The following is a 17,845-nucleotide window of genomic DNA, read 5'->3' on the forward strand; positions in this document are numbered from 1 at the left end:
CCAGACACTATAAAACACTCAGAGGAAAACACAGGCAGAACACTCCATGACATAAATCACAGCAATATCCTTTTTGATCCACTTCCTAGAGAAATGGAAATAAAAACAAACAAATGGGACCTAATGAAACTTAAAAGCTTTTGCACAGCAAAGGAAACCATAAACAAGATGAAAAGAAAACCCTCAGAATGGGAGAAAATATTTGCAAATGAAGCAACTGACAAAGGATTAATCTCCAAAATATACAAGCAGCTCAATATCAAAAAAACAAACAACCCAATCCAAAAATGGGCAGAAGACCTAAATAGACATTTCTCCAAAGAAGATACACAGACTGCCAACAAACACATGAAAGGATGCTCAACATCACTAATCATTAGAGAAATGCAATCAAAACTACAATGAGATATCATCTCACACCGGTCAGAATGGCCATCATCAAAAAATCTACAAACAATAAATGCTGGAGAGGGTGTGGAGAAAAGGGAACACTCTTGCACTGTTGGTGGGAATGTAAATTGATACAGCTACTATGGAGAACAGTATAGGGGTTCCTTAAAAAACTACAAATAGAACTACCATATGACCCAGCAATCCCACTACTGGGCATATACCCTGAGAAAACCATAATTCAAAAAGAGTCATGTACCTCAATGTTCATTGCAGCTCTATTTACAATAGCCAGGACATGGAAGTAACCTAAGTGTCCATCGACAGATGAATGGATAAAGAAGATGTGGCACATATATACAATAGAATATTACTCAGCTATAAAAAGAAATGAAATCGAGTTATTTGTAGTGAGGTGGATGGACCCAGAGTCTGTCATACAGAGTAAAGTAAGTCAGAAAGAGAAAAACAAATACCATATGCTAACACATATATATTGAATTAAAAAAAAAAAAGGTTCTGAAGAACCTAGGGATAGGACAAGAATAAAGACGCAGACGTAGAGAATGGACTTGAGGACACGGGGAGGGGGAAGGGTAAGCTGGGACGAAGTGAGAGTGGCACTGACATCTATACACTACCAAATGTAAAATAGACAGCTAGTGGGAAGCAGCCACATAGCACAGGGAGATCAGCTCAGTGCTCTGTGACCACCTAGAGGGGTGGGATAGGGAGGGAGGAGATATGGGGATATATGTATATGTATAGCTGATTCACTTTGTTATACAGCAGAAAGTAACACACCATTGAAAAGCAATTATACTCCAATAAAGATGTTTAAAAAAAAAAAATGCCAAGCATCTCAAAGAGCCGAGCAAGTAGCGTCGCATAGGTGTTTGTCCACGCGGCACACACACGTATCACACAGCCGTGTATCACAGATCCCTGTGTCGCACCCCCCGCCTATGTACCCGCGCGCGTCACGCCCACACGTCAGTGTGGACAAGTGCAGCACACATCGTATAGCGATGCACTCCCGCGGACCACATGCCCTTGTGTCCGCACAGTAAAAAACAGTGGTTAGATGCCACAACGTAAGTGGCAATGCCTTAACCGTATGCGTGTTGTTAGACCCGAAGGTCTCTTCCATCCTTGTCAAGGGGAGTGCTAACCTTCTCTCCTTTCATACAACACGCTTTCCCCCTACGCGCACTCCCTATTTAAGAACCCGCCTGCGCACCGCCTTTTGCTTACGGCGACTTCCCGTTCGCACCTCAGACACGCTGGTGAAAGCGATCGCATCCAACAGATAGCCGAGAATAAGTTCTTTTTAAGTCGCTATATTATTTTAGCGCGATGAAGAAACTTCTTTTTCGTGTTCTAATATATTCATAAAACAAGCCAATCAGAGCCTGAGAGGAACACCCGGAAGTCCAAGCGTCCCTCAGGAAACTAGATTCCCCCGGAAACAAAACAGGGTTGGCGCGCACTTCCTACAGCGACACGCCTCGCGGAAATGGCTCGGAACTTTCTGCGGAAATGGAAGTGGTTGGTAGCGAATCAGAGGACGAGGAAGGAAGAGCCGCTCCACGGACATCCGGACGCGGACCTGCGCTTGGAACTGTGGGTGCGGCGGGAGCCGGGGCGTGGTCTGCGCATGCTCCCAGCCTACGCCACTCGTCTTCCGCGCATGCTCTGAGCCCGCTCCGCGCCATTTTTGAGCGGACGGTTCGAACCCCGGGGCGGAACAGAGTCTGCGCGGAGCCGGCTTTTGCTCTTCCCGTCCGTCCTTTCCCTAGAGTTTTAGGATTTAAATCCGATGCTTCGGGTGCTGGCCGTCCCCGCAGTGTAGACGGTGGGGCCATGCGGCCCCGGCCGAGGCGGTGACGCGGTGCCTCCCCACGGCTGCGGGCGCGTGGTTCCCCGGCCGGACGCGCGTGTGCGCTGGGCTCCGTGCGACCGGGGGCGACCTTCCGATGAACCGCGCGGGCTGAGAAAGGCGTGTGCATGTGTGCATAAGCATATGTGCATACGTGTGCAGACACGCCTGCGTGTCCACAGCGTCCGTGCACGCCCAGGCGTCCCTGAGCGCGCCCGTCCACACCGTGTATGCGCGCACAGACAGCACAGAAGGGCAGTGGACAGAAGGGGGGGGCGGTAGGTCCAGCCAAGGGACGCTGAGCCGGCTGGGGTGGACACGGCCTGCAGGAGGCTAGCAGTGTCCCCCATCCAGTTCTCCTTTGAGAAGTTCCCAATCAGCCGGTTAGTTACAGGTAGAGAGCTAACCAAGTGCGCACGGGAGAGCTCTGCCCAGTTTGCAGAGCATCGTGGGAGAGAAGGGAGAGAAGAGCCGAGGGCGTGACCAAGGGACAGGCAGGCAGCCACCAGGGACGGGGTCAGCTGGGAGTGGGTGTGTGTGTGTGTGCTCTGGGCAAGGCCCTGTCCTGCCCTGTGTCGGCGCTCGCAGGTGCAGCGCGGGGCCTGGGTGTCACCCCGGAGCTGGTCAGTACAGTGGGCAGCTGCAAGGGGCATCAGTCCTGTCTCAGTCACTGCTCTGTCCATCTGCCCACACCGTCCTAGCGGCCGGGCTTCCTTAGTCTCAGACCTACGGGGCTGTAACTCTTCACTAAGGAGGAGCCGCTGCAGGCCGTGCTCAACACCCACTGTGTGCCAAGGCCCCAGTGGCCCTGCGCTAACGTCCTCCCGTTTCACGCTCCTCCCCCACGAGGTTGGTGCCATGAGCACCCACACTTGATAGCTGAGGACACAAGCCAGAGTGGTTGGGTGACGTGGACATCACACCTCCAGTGGGGCAGCAGAGGGGTTAGAGCCGGGCTGCGGGGTGAGGGTCTGGGAGTCTGCTTGTGCCAAACTGTCCTGCTCCACTGCTGGGACTTCTGCGCACAGCACCTCTGCCTTGGGCCTCCTGGGACCCTCTGGTCTGGGCACATGGGCGGGTCCATCCAGAGTGGCCCGGGGCCCCAGTGATGTGACCTCCTGCCCATCGACAGGCCACATGGGGCCTTGCCCTTCCCTTGAGTCTAAGCTCCTGGTCCCCGTTGGCTTGGAACAAAGGGGCAGCTGGCTCTTCAGGAACCCCAGACCAGGCCTCTCAAGCTTTAGGCTGACTCCAAACCACCTAGTGTTAAAATGTAGATTCCTGGGCAGAGTCTGAACCTGGGGGGGGGGTGGGGCGGTGTCTAGCGGCAGGCCTGGGAATCTGCGTTCACGCAGCCCTTTGGGCCCCCACCTCCCGTCCCCCTCTTGACGGCCTGTCTTTGCTCTGGGTGGAGAGTGGGTGACTCCACTTCCTCCAGGTGACTTCAAGATGATGACACAGACTGGGGAAGAACTTGCAGAATAAGGTGGAGGCTGCCTGTGAGGGAAGGTGGCCAGAGGGTCTTCGCAGTGTTGAGAGGACCAGTCGGGAAGGACCCACGAGGAGCAGCTCCCTCCCGGGACTGGCGCAGACGTGGGTTCCTGGGCTGCATTTACTGAGGCTGCTTTTCCGGGCGCTTGCTGGTACCTCCCGGTCATCATCGGACCCGAGTTCACCGGGAACGGAACTCACTAGACCATCCCCAGGGGTGGTTCCTAAAGGCCCCCGTGTGGGATCAGGGGCTACACCCAGGAAGTCCCAGAAATAAGAGAAGGCGAGATCACCCACCTGACCTGCCTGTTTTGCAGAAGCTGAGGGAGAGGAGGGCCTTGCTGAGCACCCCCCTGCCCGTTGTTTCCTGGGTGGTTGGGGGGAGGACCCAGACCCAGATGGTGGAAGTGTGGGGTCCCCTCCAGCCCTGGCGAAGCCCCAGGCCTGTGTGAGCCTTTTCCCTGCAAGTGTCCTGGTGAAGATGCTAGATTAAATACCGACGCCTGGTTAGATTGGAATCTCAGGTAAACAGTGAGCACTGAAAGTGTGAGTATGCCTCAAATATTTTATGGGGCGGTGCTTATACTAAAACGTATTCATTATTGCTCTGAAATTGTCCTGGATTTTCATTTGCTAAATTTGGCAACCCCAGGAACAGGGGAGGGGGCGCTCTTGTCATCTGCCTGGGAAGCAGCCCCTCCCAAAGTGTGCTCTAGGGACCGCTGTGCAAACAAGGGAAGGGCTTCCCTGGTGGCGCAGTGGTTGAGAGTCCGCCTGCTCAATGCAGGGGACACGGGTTCGTGCCCCGGTCCGGGAGGATCCCACATGTCGCGGAGCGGCTGGGCCCGTGAGCCGTGGCCGCTGAGCCTGCGCGTGTGGAGCCTGTGTGTGCGGAGCCTGTGTTCCGCAACGGGAGAGGCCACAGCAGTGAGAAACCCTCATACCCAAAAGAAAAAAAAGGGAAGGTGTCCTATGGAAAAAAGGGGAGGAGCTTGTTTGGGGAATTCTGTGTTGAACCAAGTTGCAGAGTCCTTCTCCGCCCCCACCCCCCTTAAAAAAAAATTATTTTATTTATTTATTTTTGGCTGTGTTGGGTCTTCATTGCTGCGCGCGGGCTTTCTCTAGTTGCAGCGAGCGGGGGCTGCTCTTCATTGCAGTGCAGGGGCTTCTTATTGCGGTGGCTTCTCTTGTTGCGGAGCATGGGCTCTAGGCACGCGGGCTTCAGTAGTTGTGGCACGCGGGCTCAGTAGTTGTGGCTCGCAGGCTCTAGAGCGCAGGCTCAGTAGTTGTGGCGCACGGGCTTAGCTGCTCAGCGGCATGTGGGATCTTCCCGGACCAGGGCTCGAACCCAAGTCTCCTGCATTGGCAGGCAGATTCCCAACCACTGTGCCACCAGGGAAGCCTCCCCCACCCCCTTTTTAAAGGAAAGCCTGCTGGGGGGCCATGGAGCTTGTGAAAATGAGGGCTGGAGGGGGCGTGGTCATTTAGTCATCCATCTTGGCTCATGGGCTGGTGGCATGCAGGTCTGTGCAGGAGGGAGAGGAGAGGGCCCAGGGGAGGGAAGAAAGCAGAGGAGGAGGGGGAGGAGGAAGGCCAAAGACAGAGGGGAGGAGGCTGAAGGGCCTCAGCGGTACTTGGGTCCATCCAGACCAGCCAGGGTCCACGCCGGGGCGCCCCCTGGTGGTGGCCACCGGATTTGCCAGCACAGAGGTTGGATGGTTGGCTCTGCACATCCAGCCCCATTCCAGTCCCTCAGTCCACTTGTAGCCCTGGGGAAGCACTCCACAGTGGGCACTGAGTCGATGAGTTCAGGCAGTGATCCGGGTTGTTCAGAGCCAAATAATCCTGCTTCTGCTCTGATTATAATACTCTTATTTCCAGGTGCAGGTGACTTTGGAGAGCTTGAGTTTTCCAGCTCTCTGGTGAAGGCTGCACCTGATCTGGAGAAATGTCAGGGTCAGGACTCAGCAGCTGGAGGAAGTCTGAGGCCAGTTTGGGCCCCCAAATGTGGCCAGTTCCCTTTCCCAGAAACCCACCTGTGGGATGGCCCAGCTCTGCTGGCTTTCACAACTCGGGCTTCTTGGCACCTGCAAGGAAGGGCAGAGCCGTAGATGGAAACGCTCGTCCCACCCCCAGCACCATCCTGTAGAACTAGGGATCTGGTGGGATGAGAGCTAACTCTTGACTCAAGGATTTGTCTTCACACATCTTACTGTCAGCATCCGTGGGCTGCGTGGGGTGAGGGTGGGTGGCTATGGGGGAGCCTGGCCCCTGCCCCACTCACCTCCAGCTCACAGACCTCTGCCTGCTGACCAGGCGGCCCCTAAGCCCTTTCCAGCTTCCTGGGAGATCCTCGGCTGGACGGGGGAGAGCAGTGACATTCCCAGGAACGGCGACAGGCCCTGAGGACTCGTCGCCTTTTGGAACGGGAGACCTTGGTGACCCAGCAACCTTCTGGGGCCGTCACGAGCCTTTCGGAGTGACTGCTGGGGCTCAGAGCATCAGCTTCAAGGCCATTGCTAGCGGCCACCACCTAGACTGGGGGCCTTTGGAATCGGGGAGGCCCCAGCCTGGGGGTGCCCCTGTCCACTGGCTCCTGTCTTGCTGGCCTTGGAGTGGCCGGTGGGTTGCCCCCTGGGTGGTGGGTTTCTGCCCCTTGCCTGTTCTTTGCTCTCTGTAGGAAGGGACACCCCAAGGCTGGGCATCCACGCCAGGAGGTCGCTCCTGTGGGAGCAGCGCTGGGTGGGTGGGGAGCTCGGGCTTTCTCCTCCACCAGGGGGCGGGGTTGCACCTCTCAGGGTCTATGCCGCCTGATGGAGCTGGAGCATCCTTCCTGGGGGAAGGGCCTGCATCTCACCTTCTCTAAGCCTCAGCTCAGCCCCTGGAGCAGAGACTACTTTCTTGTTCAGAGTCCGGCTCTCTGTGGCCTTGGGCAGGTCACCTCACGGCCGAGCCTCAGTTTCCTCCCTTACGGGACTGGAGCTCAGGGCCTGGCTCACAGGGAGGGTTCAGTAGAGGGTGGCTGTTACTGTCCTATTTTCCAGGTAGAGAAACCGAAGCTCAGGGCATTTCCAGGATGCCTAAAGGTGGTACCCCCAGGTACGGCAGGCAGTGGGGTCTGGAGCCCAGGCTCTTGGGCCCCCAGAGGCACCAGAGGTACTGGGAGGTACTGGGAGGTGCTGCGGGCTGGTGGCCGTGCGGGGAGACGTCAGATATGTACGGTTCCTGACATGCTCCCGACACACAAAATCTCTATCCACGTGTAGCCTGGACACTTTTCCTGTAGTTAATTCTTTCAAAAGTCCATTTTTTTTCTCATTATACATGGTATACCTACTCATTGCACGTGCATTTAAAACCACACAGGAGCAAAATAACCCTGCATCTTATCAACCAGCCATCTCGATCGGCACACTTTTTACTGGTTTCCTGTTTCCTATAAATTCCTGTGTTGTAAGATAGGTTTGCAATGACTTGAGGGGTACCCTAGGCAGGACCAGCAGTAATCTTTTTTCCTGGTGGTGGAGGACTCATCTAGAGGTCTGCTGTGCAGAGGAGGGAGGGAAGGTCCAGATAAGGGGACTAACTTTCCAGATTTTTCTCTGTGTGTCAATGGGCCCAGATGGCTTAAGGCAGGATTTTCTTTGCGGTGCTGAGCCTCTGCCCCTCTCGTCCTGAGTGTTCCTGAGGATGAGGTATGTCGCTGTGCCGAAGTACAGAGTTAGTGCTGTTGCTTTTTGTCCCCAACAGCTGTTATGAAATTGACGCTCTGTCTTGCAGTTGATGGCGGGAGGAAGAAAGTGGGATCTTTGAAACCTGCTTTTTCCCTCTGCAGTGTCTGGAGCCTCCGGGCAGGCAGGGTGGCGATGTCCCCCAACCGTCCCTCCGAGGGATGCCCCCAGGTCGCTCGGCCAAGCCCACAGGACGGGCGATGACGGTCCAGGGGGGTGAGGCCTCTCCTCGGGGACTGCTATTAATAAAGTGACCGCTGACCCCGGATGTGTGGAAGGAGGAGAGGACCGAGCGTTCCCAAGGCTGGCGTTTGGCCGGAGGCCTTTCTCGCGTGACCGGCCGGCCTCCCGGGCGCTCCGGTTCTGCCCTGGCCCCCACGGCCCCGATGGACAGGAAGCTCCTCGGGGACCAAGCACGGGGACTGCCCTTCCTCCAGAATATAAATGTCCCAGGACCAGCTCCCTGCAAGCATCCTGAGACCCCGAGGGAGGGAGCCTCAGGCCTGGGGGCCCAGGCAGGACCCAGACACAGGTCACCCGCCCTCCAGGAGCTGGCTCGCAGCTGCTCCAGAACTTTCTCAGGCTGCCCCGCTGCCCGGCCCCACTTACAGGCCCCAGAGGCAGCCTGGCAGAGGGTCCTGGTTTATTTCTCTTCTCATTCGGTCATCTGTGGGACAGGAGAGGGGACTGTGTCCACGTGCCAGGAGTCCTTCCCCTCGCTGGGGAGACAGGGAAGACGTGATGGGGGCAGTAAATGGCGTTTGTGTGTCTCGTGTCCTCTGCCTCCGTGTGCCATCCTCCTGGGCCTGGGCCTGGGCCCTTGGGTTTCAGGAAGCAGAGACAAACGTTTAAACGAGCATTGCCGGAACAACTTGGCCGACAAGAGTCTGTGCGGGCACACGTCCTGCACCTCGTCTGGGCCCAGCTGCGCCGGGTGCTCTGTCTCGGTTTCCTCATTGGTCCACGCACAGCTCTGCTGCCCCTGCCCCATGGGTGAGATGCTCACTCTGGGCCCCGCAGCCGGAAGGAGTGGCGCTGGCAGCCATCCCACTATGGCCCCTGGCTGGGCATCTGCGCTCTTCCCAAAAGGCTGTAGGGACGTCACCCCTGGGGCCTGGGTTCTGGTCCCTCCGTTTGGAATCTGGAAAAACTCTTGCTGGAGGGAGAAGCAAGCGCTCCCGGCACTGTTAAAAGGACCCAAATAGGGCTTCCCTGGTGGCGCAGTGGTTGAGAGTCCTCCTGCCAATGCAGGGGACACGGGTTCGTGCCCCGGTCCGGGAAGATCCCACATGCCGCGGAGCGGTTGGGCCCGTGAGCCATGGCCGCTGAGCCTGTGCGTCCGGAGCCTGTGCTCCGCAAAGGGAGAGGCCACAAGAGTGAGAGGCCCACATACCGCAAAACAAAAAAAACAAAAAAAACAAAAAAAAAAAGGACCCAAATAACCTGGTGTGGATAATCATCAGTGATTCTCATCGCTCTGCCCCCCAGCAGGCCCCGTTCTGCCCCCTGGACAGCGCGTGGGGGTCACGGAGCCCTGGAGGCCTGGGATGGAACACAGTCCTCCTAGTTCTTGGCCCTGGGGCGTCAAGTTTGGCAGGGGTGCTGGAGGACTCAAAATGATGACTCATTTACACACCCTTCGCTTGGGGCACCAAAACTCACCCTTAAGACAGAGACTGGAAGCAATTTAGCTTAAGAAAGGCTGCCAGACAGAGCACGGCTGACCCGGGAGGAAGTGGCCGACGCCGGCGGCCTGCCCCTCTCCCCCTCAGGCAGATCAAAGCAGCCCCACCCTCTGAGTGCAGGCTGCAACCAGGTGCTACCCGGAGGATTTCCACCCCTGGGACCTGGGCATTGCTTTCTCCAGGTGACAGAGGAGAAAGCTGAGGTTCAGAGAGGACCCCCAGCCAGAAGAGAACAGAGAGGGATTTGAAGGCAGCTGCGGGTAACTGCAAAGCCCGGGCTGGCCCCTGCTGTCTACCAGGCGACCGAGACTTCTGCCACATGGGGGTCTGGTCCCACCCCCTGGCCAAACACTGTGGGATGTCTGCTAGAGTTCTCCCCCAGGGCCGGTGTGCACAGCGCCTAAAGGCTCCGAGAAGTCCTGTGGGAAAGAATTCTGCTCCCCGTTGCGCGCCCAGCACTTCCCAAAGCCCCGTCCCCACGGAGCAGTGCCAATAGCACCCCGTCGTGGATCTAGGGCTCCACAGACACGCATTGGGAAGAGTGCTGCCCTGTAGGGAAGGAGGATGGCTGTGAGCTCTGGGAAGGAGTGGGCCGGTGGGGGTGGGCCGGTCTCTCCTGCCTGCCTGGTCCTTCCCCGGGCGGGGCGGGGGCAGGCCGGTGAGGATAGGACCACCCAACCGGTTGCCCCTGGAACGCCCGGCGCCCCTCTGTAGGAGCCTCAGGGCCCTGGGGCGAGACCTTCCCCTCTCTGCACCCCTCTTCTCAACGGTGAATGGAGATGGAAACTGTGCCCACCTTTCAGGGGAGACACAGGGGAAGACCTCGCCCGGCAGTGGTTGTAGACGCTCTTCATTCAGGGGACCATTGCTTGTGGAAGGTCAGTCCCGGCAAGAAGACATCCCGCAAAGGCACACGACCCTACCTTCTTGCAGCTTCAGGCCTGGCAGGGAGCCGGCAGTGAACACATGTCTCCTGGATTAGGTTCCTGAGGGTTCCAGGGGCTGGGGGAGCTAGTCTGGGGGGTGGGCAGGGAAGGATGAGACCTGGAGTCGGAGTCAGGGTTTACCCAGGAAAGAAGGAGAGGGCTTTGGGGTGAAGACACCGCCAGTGTAAAGGCCCTGGGGCAGGAAGGAGCAGCGCCCTCCAGGGCCGAAAGGAAGGAGAGACGCACAGGAACACCCGCAGAGGAGTCTGGGAGGCTGCAGAGGCAGCAGGGGGAGGGGCCAGGCAACAGGATCGGATTCCCCAGGGCAAAAGTGGGCAGCATGGAGGAGGTGGCCCAGTGAGTCACTGCGGTCGTCAGGGTGGGACGTGGGGCTGGTCTGCCCTGGGAGCGGTGGGCTCTGCCTCAATGCTCCTCCCAGCGTCAAACAGCCGCTGCCCTGCCCGTCCATCTTGTCCAGGGCCCCAGGGTGCCGCACTTAGGGAGGCTGGCGGGCGCTCTGCCCATGCGTCCCCTCGGGGAGATGGTCAGCGCAGGGCCCCCTCCCAGCAGCCTGCTCCTCCCAGCCAGCCCCACCGGCCCCAGATGCGGGGGATGCTACTTTGGAGAGGGCTGAGAAGCGCATGTCGGAAACTTGGGGATGCGGTTCTGGATACGCAGTCTGGATGGCGGGGGCCCAGGCCTGGACCATCGCTGTGCCGGCCTTGGAGGGGGTGCCCTGGGGGTGACTGAGCATAAGGCATAAGGCTGCCCTGGTGAGGGAGGTGGGGAGTCACTGCTGCAGCCTCCACCCTACTCCCGGCGTCTCCCTGTACCGCGATGGTGGGGGCGACAGCAGTGTCCACTCCCAGGCCTGGCTCCGTGCCAGCTCGGGCCTCCCCAGGACCACGAGGTGGGCGGTGGTCTCCCATTTATGGCTCGGGCCTCCCCAGGACCACGAGGTGGGCGGTGGTCTCCCATTTACGGATGACGGAAGCAAGCACGGGGTGGGATCACGGCAGAGTGGGGGTGGGTGTCATCTTTTGGGTCACGTGCCCTAACCTGGACTTTCTGTGGGCAGCGCGGGCTCAGCCCCAGAGGCAGGCGTGACTGAGAAGGTCCCACAGAGGGCGGGGCCGGGGTGTAGAGGTCGGTGGGGGGGAGGCCTGGACTCTGCTGGCCCGGCGCAGCCCATTGAAGCATCCTGCCCTGACCTGACGACCCTGCTGTTGCCCCGGCGGCCTCTGCTGTTTCTGGCCCCTCTGAGCCTTGGCCCGATCACTTCCCCAGCTCCCTGCAGGCTCCACACTCGGCCCGCTGCCCACACAGGGGACAAGAGCCGCGTTGGACCCCTGAGCTCGCTGCAAAGACAGGGAGGTGGTTACTGTGTGCCTCCCGCTAGCCAGGCCAGATGTCAGGGTGTGGCCAGGGCCTAAAGCAAAGGCAGGAAGGCCCGGGGCTGCTCTCTGGGGCTCTCTGCGAGGATGCAGCAGGGTCGTCTTCGGCTCGGACTCCGGGGTCCCGCCCACCGGGCTGCATCCCCGCTGTGTCCTCGGTGGCGTGGGCAGGGGCAAGTGAAGCTGTCTGCCTGAGGCTCCTGCAGCTGCTGTGACAAAGCACCCCAGACTGGGGGGATGAAAACCACAGAAACACGTGCTCTCCCAGTGCTGGGGGCCCGAAGTCTGAAATCCAGGTGTGGCAGGGCTGCGCTCCCTCCAGGGGCTCCAGGGAAGGGTCCTTCCTGCCTCTTCCAGCTGCTGGGGGCCCAGGCGTCCCTGGCTCACGTTCACAGGGTCCAGGGGACGTATCTCTGTGGGGCCAGCCTTCACCCCACTATACTCTCCAAGCCTCCGTCTCCACATCTGGAAATGGGCGCATCGTGAAGACCAGATGGGGCTTAGCGGAGCGAGCTGCTGCTGTTTCTGTGCCCAGCCTGGACCTCCTCCTTTACCCGCAGACGGCTCAGTCCCCTCCAGTGAAGCCGCCCCTCCTCGGGCATCAGGACCTGGGTTTTGGCCCTGCTCTGTCACCAGTCCCTTCGAGACCTTGGGGAAGTGGCTCCTGCATCTTTGAAATGGGAAGATTCCTGCTGAGGGTAGGCGGATGGAGTCCTAGGCCTTTTAGACTCTGAGAGAAGCCTGTTCCCGCTCCATAAAAATGCTGCTATGTTCACGATTCCAGGGGCTCAGAGCCCTCCAGAACCTGGGTTCATTTCGTGCTCTCCATTAGGCCCAGAGTGAAACATGGAGGCTGGCGAAGCTGTAGGCAGCTGGGAGGCAGAACGGTGCACTGGCCCCAGCTGAGGCTGGGTTTCCACCTTCAGGCCGGAGGGCGGGGGCCAGGCTGCAGCTCTGCCCGGGGCCCCTCGGCCCTGAAGGTGTGGCCGTGGGCCTTTTCCTCACCAAACAGGCTGGCAGCTCCCCCAGCCCGCAGCCCGCCTCGGCCAGCAGTGAGCCCCACGGTACTGCCCCAGGCTCCCCACAGCCCTGGCTCACGGACCGGCTGGCTGGCTAGCCGACGTGCTGTGTCCACTCACCCCTCCCTGCCCGATTCTCGTGTTTATTTAGCCTGGAGTAACCCCTGCGTTGCCTCTGCTCAACTGGGAGCCAGCACCCTCCACGCTTGGCCCGTGACCTTGGGATTCTGGGCCCAGGGCTCCTCTTCCCTTCCGGGCCGGTGTCCAGGGTGGGCCTGGGGGACCGGAACACGCGGCCCTGTGCTGACCACATCAGGCAGCAAAGTGTGGACTGAGCGTGGCTGGGGCCTCCTCCCTCACGTCTCCTCCTTTGTAAAAGGGGGTGACCCCGTCTGCCGCCAGGGGCCCCGAAGAGTGCACAGTAGGTGTGACCCTGAGTGTGGCAGGCATTTCTGTGGGAGCGAGGGCACGTCTCGGGGCTCGGGGACGTGAGCAAGCCCTCAGCTGGGGGCTCTCGGGAAGGTCTCACAGAAGGAGAGGTGAGTGGACGTCTGGCTCTGGTGGGCGTCGCCTTCCAGAAGGAAGAGACTGATCAAAACACAGGGAAAATGAGGAAGGTTCACAGGGCAGGAGGTGGACGGGGCTGAATTCGCCTGGGAGGTCAGGGAAGGCTCCTCCCGACCCAGCTTCCATCGGAAGGCGAGGACAGAGCTAGCCACAGGGTGATCTGGAGAAATGGAATCCTGGGCTGGCACGTGCAAAGGCCCTGAGGGGGACGAGCTCGGTGACTGAAAACAGATGAGGCTGCAGGGGTGGAGCCCAGGAGGGCCTCAGGGCCTCCTTTGCTGCCGTCTTTGGGCTCAGCCCCCTCCGATCCCAGCCCCAAGCTCTGAAAGTCCTGGCCCCCGTACTGGGCTCCCGATGTCTGCCGTGTGGCCCTGAATCCATCAAGCCCTGGGCACTCATCACTCCTTACACCTCACCTCACGTTCCCCCGCTCAGCTTCAGCGTCTAAGGGTGAAGCTTAGACACACACACGTGCCTGCCTTCCCTGCTGCCACACCGCCACCCTCCCCTGGGCTCTGCTCTGGTCACCCCGTGACATCCCCTCTTGGATTGCCGCCCCCGTCATGCCGCCTCCCTCCCAGGCTGTCCTTCTGCTGCCGAGGCTGCCGTCACACCCAGAACCCCGTCCCCACAACCCCCTTGTTGTCACCCCATTCCTCCGCTCCCCTTACCCAGAGGCCCCTTAAGAGACGTGTTCCCCTTGCAGCCCCGCCCCCTTTTGCCCAGGAAACCCCCCCCCCAAGCGTGGCTCCCCTCCTCCAAGGGTCACCTGTGCAGAGCCCCATCCTCTCTAACTGGACCGTCTTTACCCTTCCTTCTTCCACGTGGCTGCGGAGCCCTCCCTGCCGGGACCCCTGTGGGCTGTGCCTGTGCTTGGCCTCAGGTGCTGGTGGGTCCCAGTCTCCCCCCTCGGCTGCCTGCATTCCTTAGAGGCGTCGTCCAGGCCATGGCTTCTAGTCCCTTCCATGGGCCGACGACCCCACACCCCTCTCCCTTCAGCTCCTGCGCCGGGGTGTCTGCGACACGTCCAACCAGGAGTCCTGGCCACCCCGTTGCCTGCCGCCCCCAGACCAGTTCCCCGCGCCGTCCTGTCTCTGATGGCGGCCCCTCATTCACTGACGGGAGGAAACGGAGGAGGGAGAAAGCTGGTCTCCACGCTGGCTCTGGACTGAGCAAGTGAGGGGCGGGCTCCCGGCAGGCAGGGGGACTTGGCTTTGACCTCAGAAGCACCTGTCTGCTGAGGTGTCTCTCCCGGACGCATGCTGCCTGGGGGTCACAGGAGTCTCACGACCAGCCCGGGCGGTGTGGGGGGCAGTGGGGATGCCGCTGGAGGGCTGGGGCTCCAGCAGGGTCCCCCTGCCTTTCCAGCTGCAATGTGGGAGCAGCGGACAGACCGGCCGCCTGCCCACCAGGTCGGGCTCACGTGCCGGGGGTGATGCGCGAGATTCCAGTGCCAGGTCCTGAAGATGGACTCTATCAGTTCCCGCACTGCGAAGGCGGCCGGTCACCCGGCGGTTTCAAAGGCCACTGCTGCTGACGTGGCCACAGCTCCCTACAGTTTCACCCTCAGAGACCCTGGGGTGGGGGGAGTCAGGTGTCACCCCCTTCCCAGGTGAGCTCCGAGGCCCTGTGACCTGCTGAAGATCACGCGGTCGGTTCCAGGCCAGGTGCCTTTCTGTGGTCCGTTTCTGGGCTCTGAGGAGAGCTTTGGAAAAGAAGGAAGTTTTAGCATTTAGTTGTGGAAAAAACCCCTCAGATATTCAGTATACAAAAAATGAAACAGAAAGAATAGAAAAGTGAAAAAGAGAGAATCAGTTCTACCACCCAGAGATCACAGCATTTGGTGCCTTTCGTGTGTGTGTGTGTGTGTGTGTGTGTGTGTGTGTGTGTGTGTGTGTGTGTGAAAATTGCCCTGTTTCCTTCCAGGACAATAAACGGGGAAACTGAGTACCTTTTCCCTCCATCTCATTAATTTTAGGTATTAACAGAACAATCACTGCCAATTCATGAGGGGTAAAGAGATGTCTTCTTTCTTTTAACTTTTGAATTTTGTGGAGTGAAACACTTTGAAGTGCTTATTGACTATAAGTGAATTGGTGTTCCTGTTCTTTGCCCGTTTTTTTTTTTTTTGTGTTGTTGTTGTTTTTTGTGTGCGGTACGCGGGCCTCTCACTGTTGTGGCCTCTCCCGCTGTGGAGCACAGGCTCCGGACGTGCAGACTCAGCGGCCATGGCTCAAGGGCCCAGCCGCTCTGCGGCATGTGGGATCCTCCCGGACCGGGGCCCGAACCTGCGTCCCCTGCATCGGCAGGCGGACTCCCAACCGCTGCACCACCAGGGAAGCCCCCTTTGCCCATTTTTTACCTGATCGAACAACATCTTTGTTACGTGCTTGTAGGACCCTTTTCTAGACTAATAATAGAAAATCTTCTCCAGCCGTATGTGCAGCAAGTGCTTCTCCAAGTTTGTCTTTTTTGCCCTTTGGCTCTGTCTGTAATTTGTCTTTGGAGTTTGAACATTAACACTTTTCTGGATCCGTTCAAGTTGCTCTTTCCTTGATGGTGGTCACGCTGGCGTGCGCTGGGTGGGGGGCCCTCGGGGAGGGGCAGCCCCTGGCCGGGCGCCGTCACTGTGAAGCTACGGCGGGAGGGGAGCGCTGTTCTCTGAGACTGGAGCCCGCGCTACTGGGGGCTACTGTTCCTGGAAACGCGTTTCGTGGTGGGACAGTTTGGGGTCATCCCTTTTGGCTCCCGTCAACCTAAACAGGACATTCTGTGCAGTAACAGAGATTACGCTTTGTTTGTTTGTTGGAAAATCAAAGATATGCGAACGGGTGTGGGTGTGCGTGCAAGCGTGTGTGGGGGAGCGCAGCGAGACTCACCCAATTAGCGGTTAAAAAAACGCCTTTTGACCATCCTTAAAATCCACTTCCTTTTCAGTGCAGAGCGCCGAAGGGGCCGGGCCCCTCCCCGAGCCCTCAGCCCTCCCGTCATGGGAGAGCCCTGCCAGCGGGGGGCGGGGGGGAGGGTGGGAGGCAGCAAGCAAAGGGAGGGTGGGCCGAGGGCAGCACATGGGTGTCCAAGGCACCCAGGCTTCCCCTCAGCATCCGGCGGCTCCCCTGATGTGGGCGAAGACAGGAGTCCTTGAGCCGTGTCCAGCACGGTCTGTCGTGTCAGGTAGAGGTCGCGTTTGCTCCGGAAAAAGGCTGCTTGGCCGACAGGCTTCCCAGCACCATGCCCTGGTTGGGGGCCACTGGCTGTGTCTCTCTTCAGACCCACTTTACAGATGGGGAAGCTGAGGCCTGGCGTTGGGGTCAAGATGTCCAAAGTCACAGAGCCGGTGGGAGCCTTGGTAGGCCTGGATCCCTGCCGCCCTGCCCCACACCCTGCCAGGGCTGTCTCTGCCCCATCACTTGACTGTGTTGGAAACAGACACCCTCTTGCCACTCAGGTGTGGTCAGGCTCGCAGCTCCAGGTTTTGCCCCCATGAGATGGGGAAGACGCCTCCAGCCTAGGGTCATGATGGCAAGGGTCCCATCAGACGGTGAGAATACAGTCTCTGGCAGACGGTGCCCAGTCAATGCTGGTGATGACAGAAGAGAAAAGTGTAGAATTGGTTTCACGTTGTGATTGTTTTTACATTAATGATTCCCATGAGGCTCCCAGCCTGGGGAGGAAGGGGTGATTTCACGCTCTCATGACGCGCCTGTTGGGGCAAGTACCCTGCCTCCCAAATAAACGTTCAGCCAACCGAGAAGCGGTCAGATGGCCAACCTCCCAAGGATGCCCTAGAGTGGGCCCACCTCACACGTCCCTGTAACCTCCCTGCGTGATGAGATTGGGGTCCTGGCACCAGGTCCCCGGACTCCTGGGGACAAGGGACCTCGGAATAGATCACTGGCCCTGGGGTCCTGAGGCCTGTTTTCCAGTCCTGGCTGTCCTTCTCCAGCTCAGCCTCAGTGTTCTCCTCTGTAAGATGGGTCTACGTCCCTCGCCATCAGTGAGAAGCAGGCAGACTCCGTTTCTGTGTCAGCCACACGGGCATCCTACAAACGCAGTGCACCTCGACACTTCCCTGCACTTCTCACCTGCCACTTCCTGGTTCTCTCAGGCCCTGGGAAAGAGGCCAACTGATGCTCCCGGAACCGTCGCAGAGTGTCTGGGCTTTGGATCACTGGACCCAGGAGGAGTGCCCTGGAGGAGTGCCCTGGAGGAGGAGTGCCCAGGAGGAGTGGGTCTGGATTGACGGCTGGCCTGTCTCGGATGGGCACGGGCTGGTTCTAATACCCGAGCGCCTGCCTCATTTCCACCAGCCCAGACAGCAGACGGGCAGCCCCGGGCCAGCCCAGAGGCTTTCCATCAGGAGGTTCTGGGCGGAGGCCACGGGAAGCCCAGTGTTGGGGCTCTGGTCCCCCTCACCGCCACACAAAGCCACACTTGTCCAGAGCCCAGGACCTGTCTGCACTGGCCAAGGGGCCACATGGGGACCACTCAGCACGGAGGCCCTGGAGCCTCTGGAGGGGTTAGACCCAGCCATGTGGGCAGTGAGAGGGTGGCATGTGAGGCAGTGATGTCCCCTGGCCCAGCATTCTCAGACAGGAAAGAGGTCACCCCAAAGACTTACAGGGGGTCAGGCAGAGCTCGCCCTGGAGCCAGGAGTCCTGGCCCCCAGCTGGTGCTGGATACCGAGCCAGGAGGAAGTTAGAAGGGCCAGAGCCCAGGGCCCCCCAAACACACCTCAGGCTGGGCAGAGGCGGGCAGACAGA

At 59.2% G+C, this 17,845-nt stretch overlaps 1 long non-coding RNA gene and 1 other non-coding gene across 2 annotated transcripts; one reads left to right on the forward strand and one right to left on the reverse strand.

Moving 5' to 3' along the window:
- Positions 1–1,169: 1,169 nt before the first annotated feature.
- On the forward strand, positions 1,170–4,364 carry LOC113619532 (uncharacterized). Its single transcript, XR_003432416.1, has 2 exons — positions 1,170–2,663; positions 3,708–4,364. It is a non-coding gene; the product is annotated as an uncharacterized LOC113619532 (long non-coding RNA).
- On the reverse strand, positions 1,459–1,584 carry LOC113620262 (U6atac minor spliceosomal RNA). Its single transcript, XR_003432710.1, has one exon. It is a non-coding gene; the product is annotated as a U6atac minor spliceosomal RNA (small nuclear RNA).
- Positions 4,365–17,845: the final 13,481 nt, after the last annotated feature.

Source organism: Aethalodelphis obliquidens, unplaced genomic scaffold (assembly GCF_003676395.1).
Source record: "Aethalodelphis obliquidens isolate GAN/ISIS:26980383/991018 unplaced genomic scaffold, ASM367639v1 scaffold7, whole genome shotgun sequence".
NCBI classification, from domain to species: domain Eukaryota; kingdom Metazoa; phylum Chordata; class Mammalia; order Artiodactyla; family Delphinidae; genus Aethalodelphis; species Aethalodelphis obliquidens.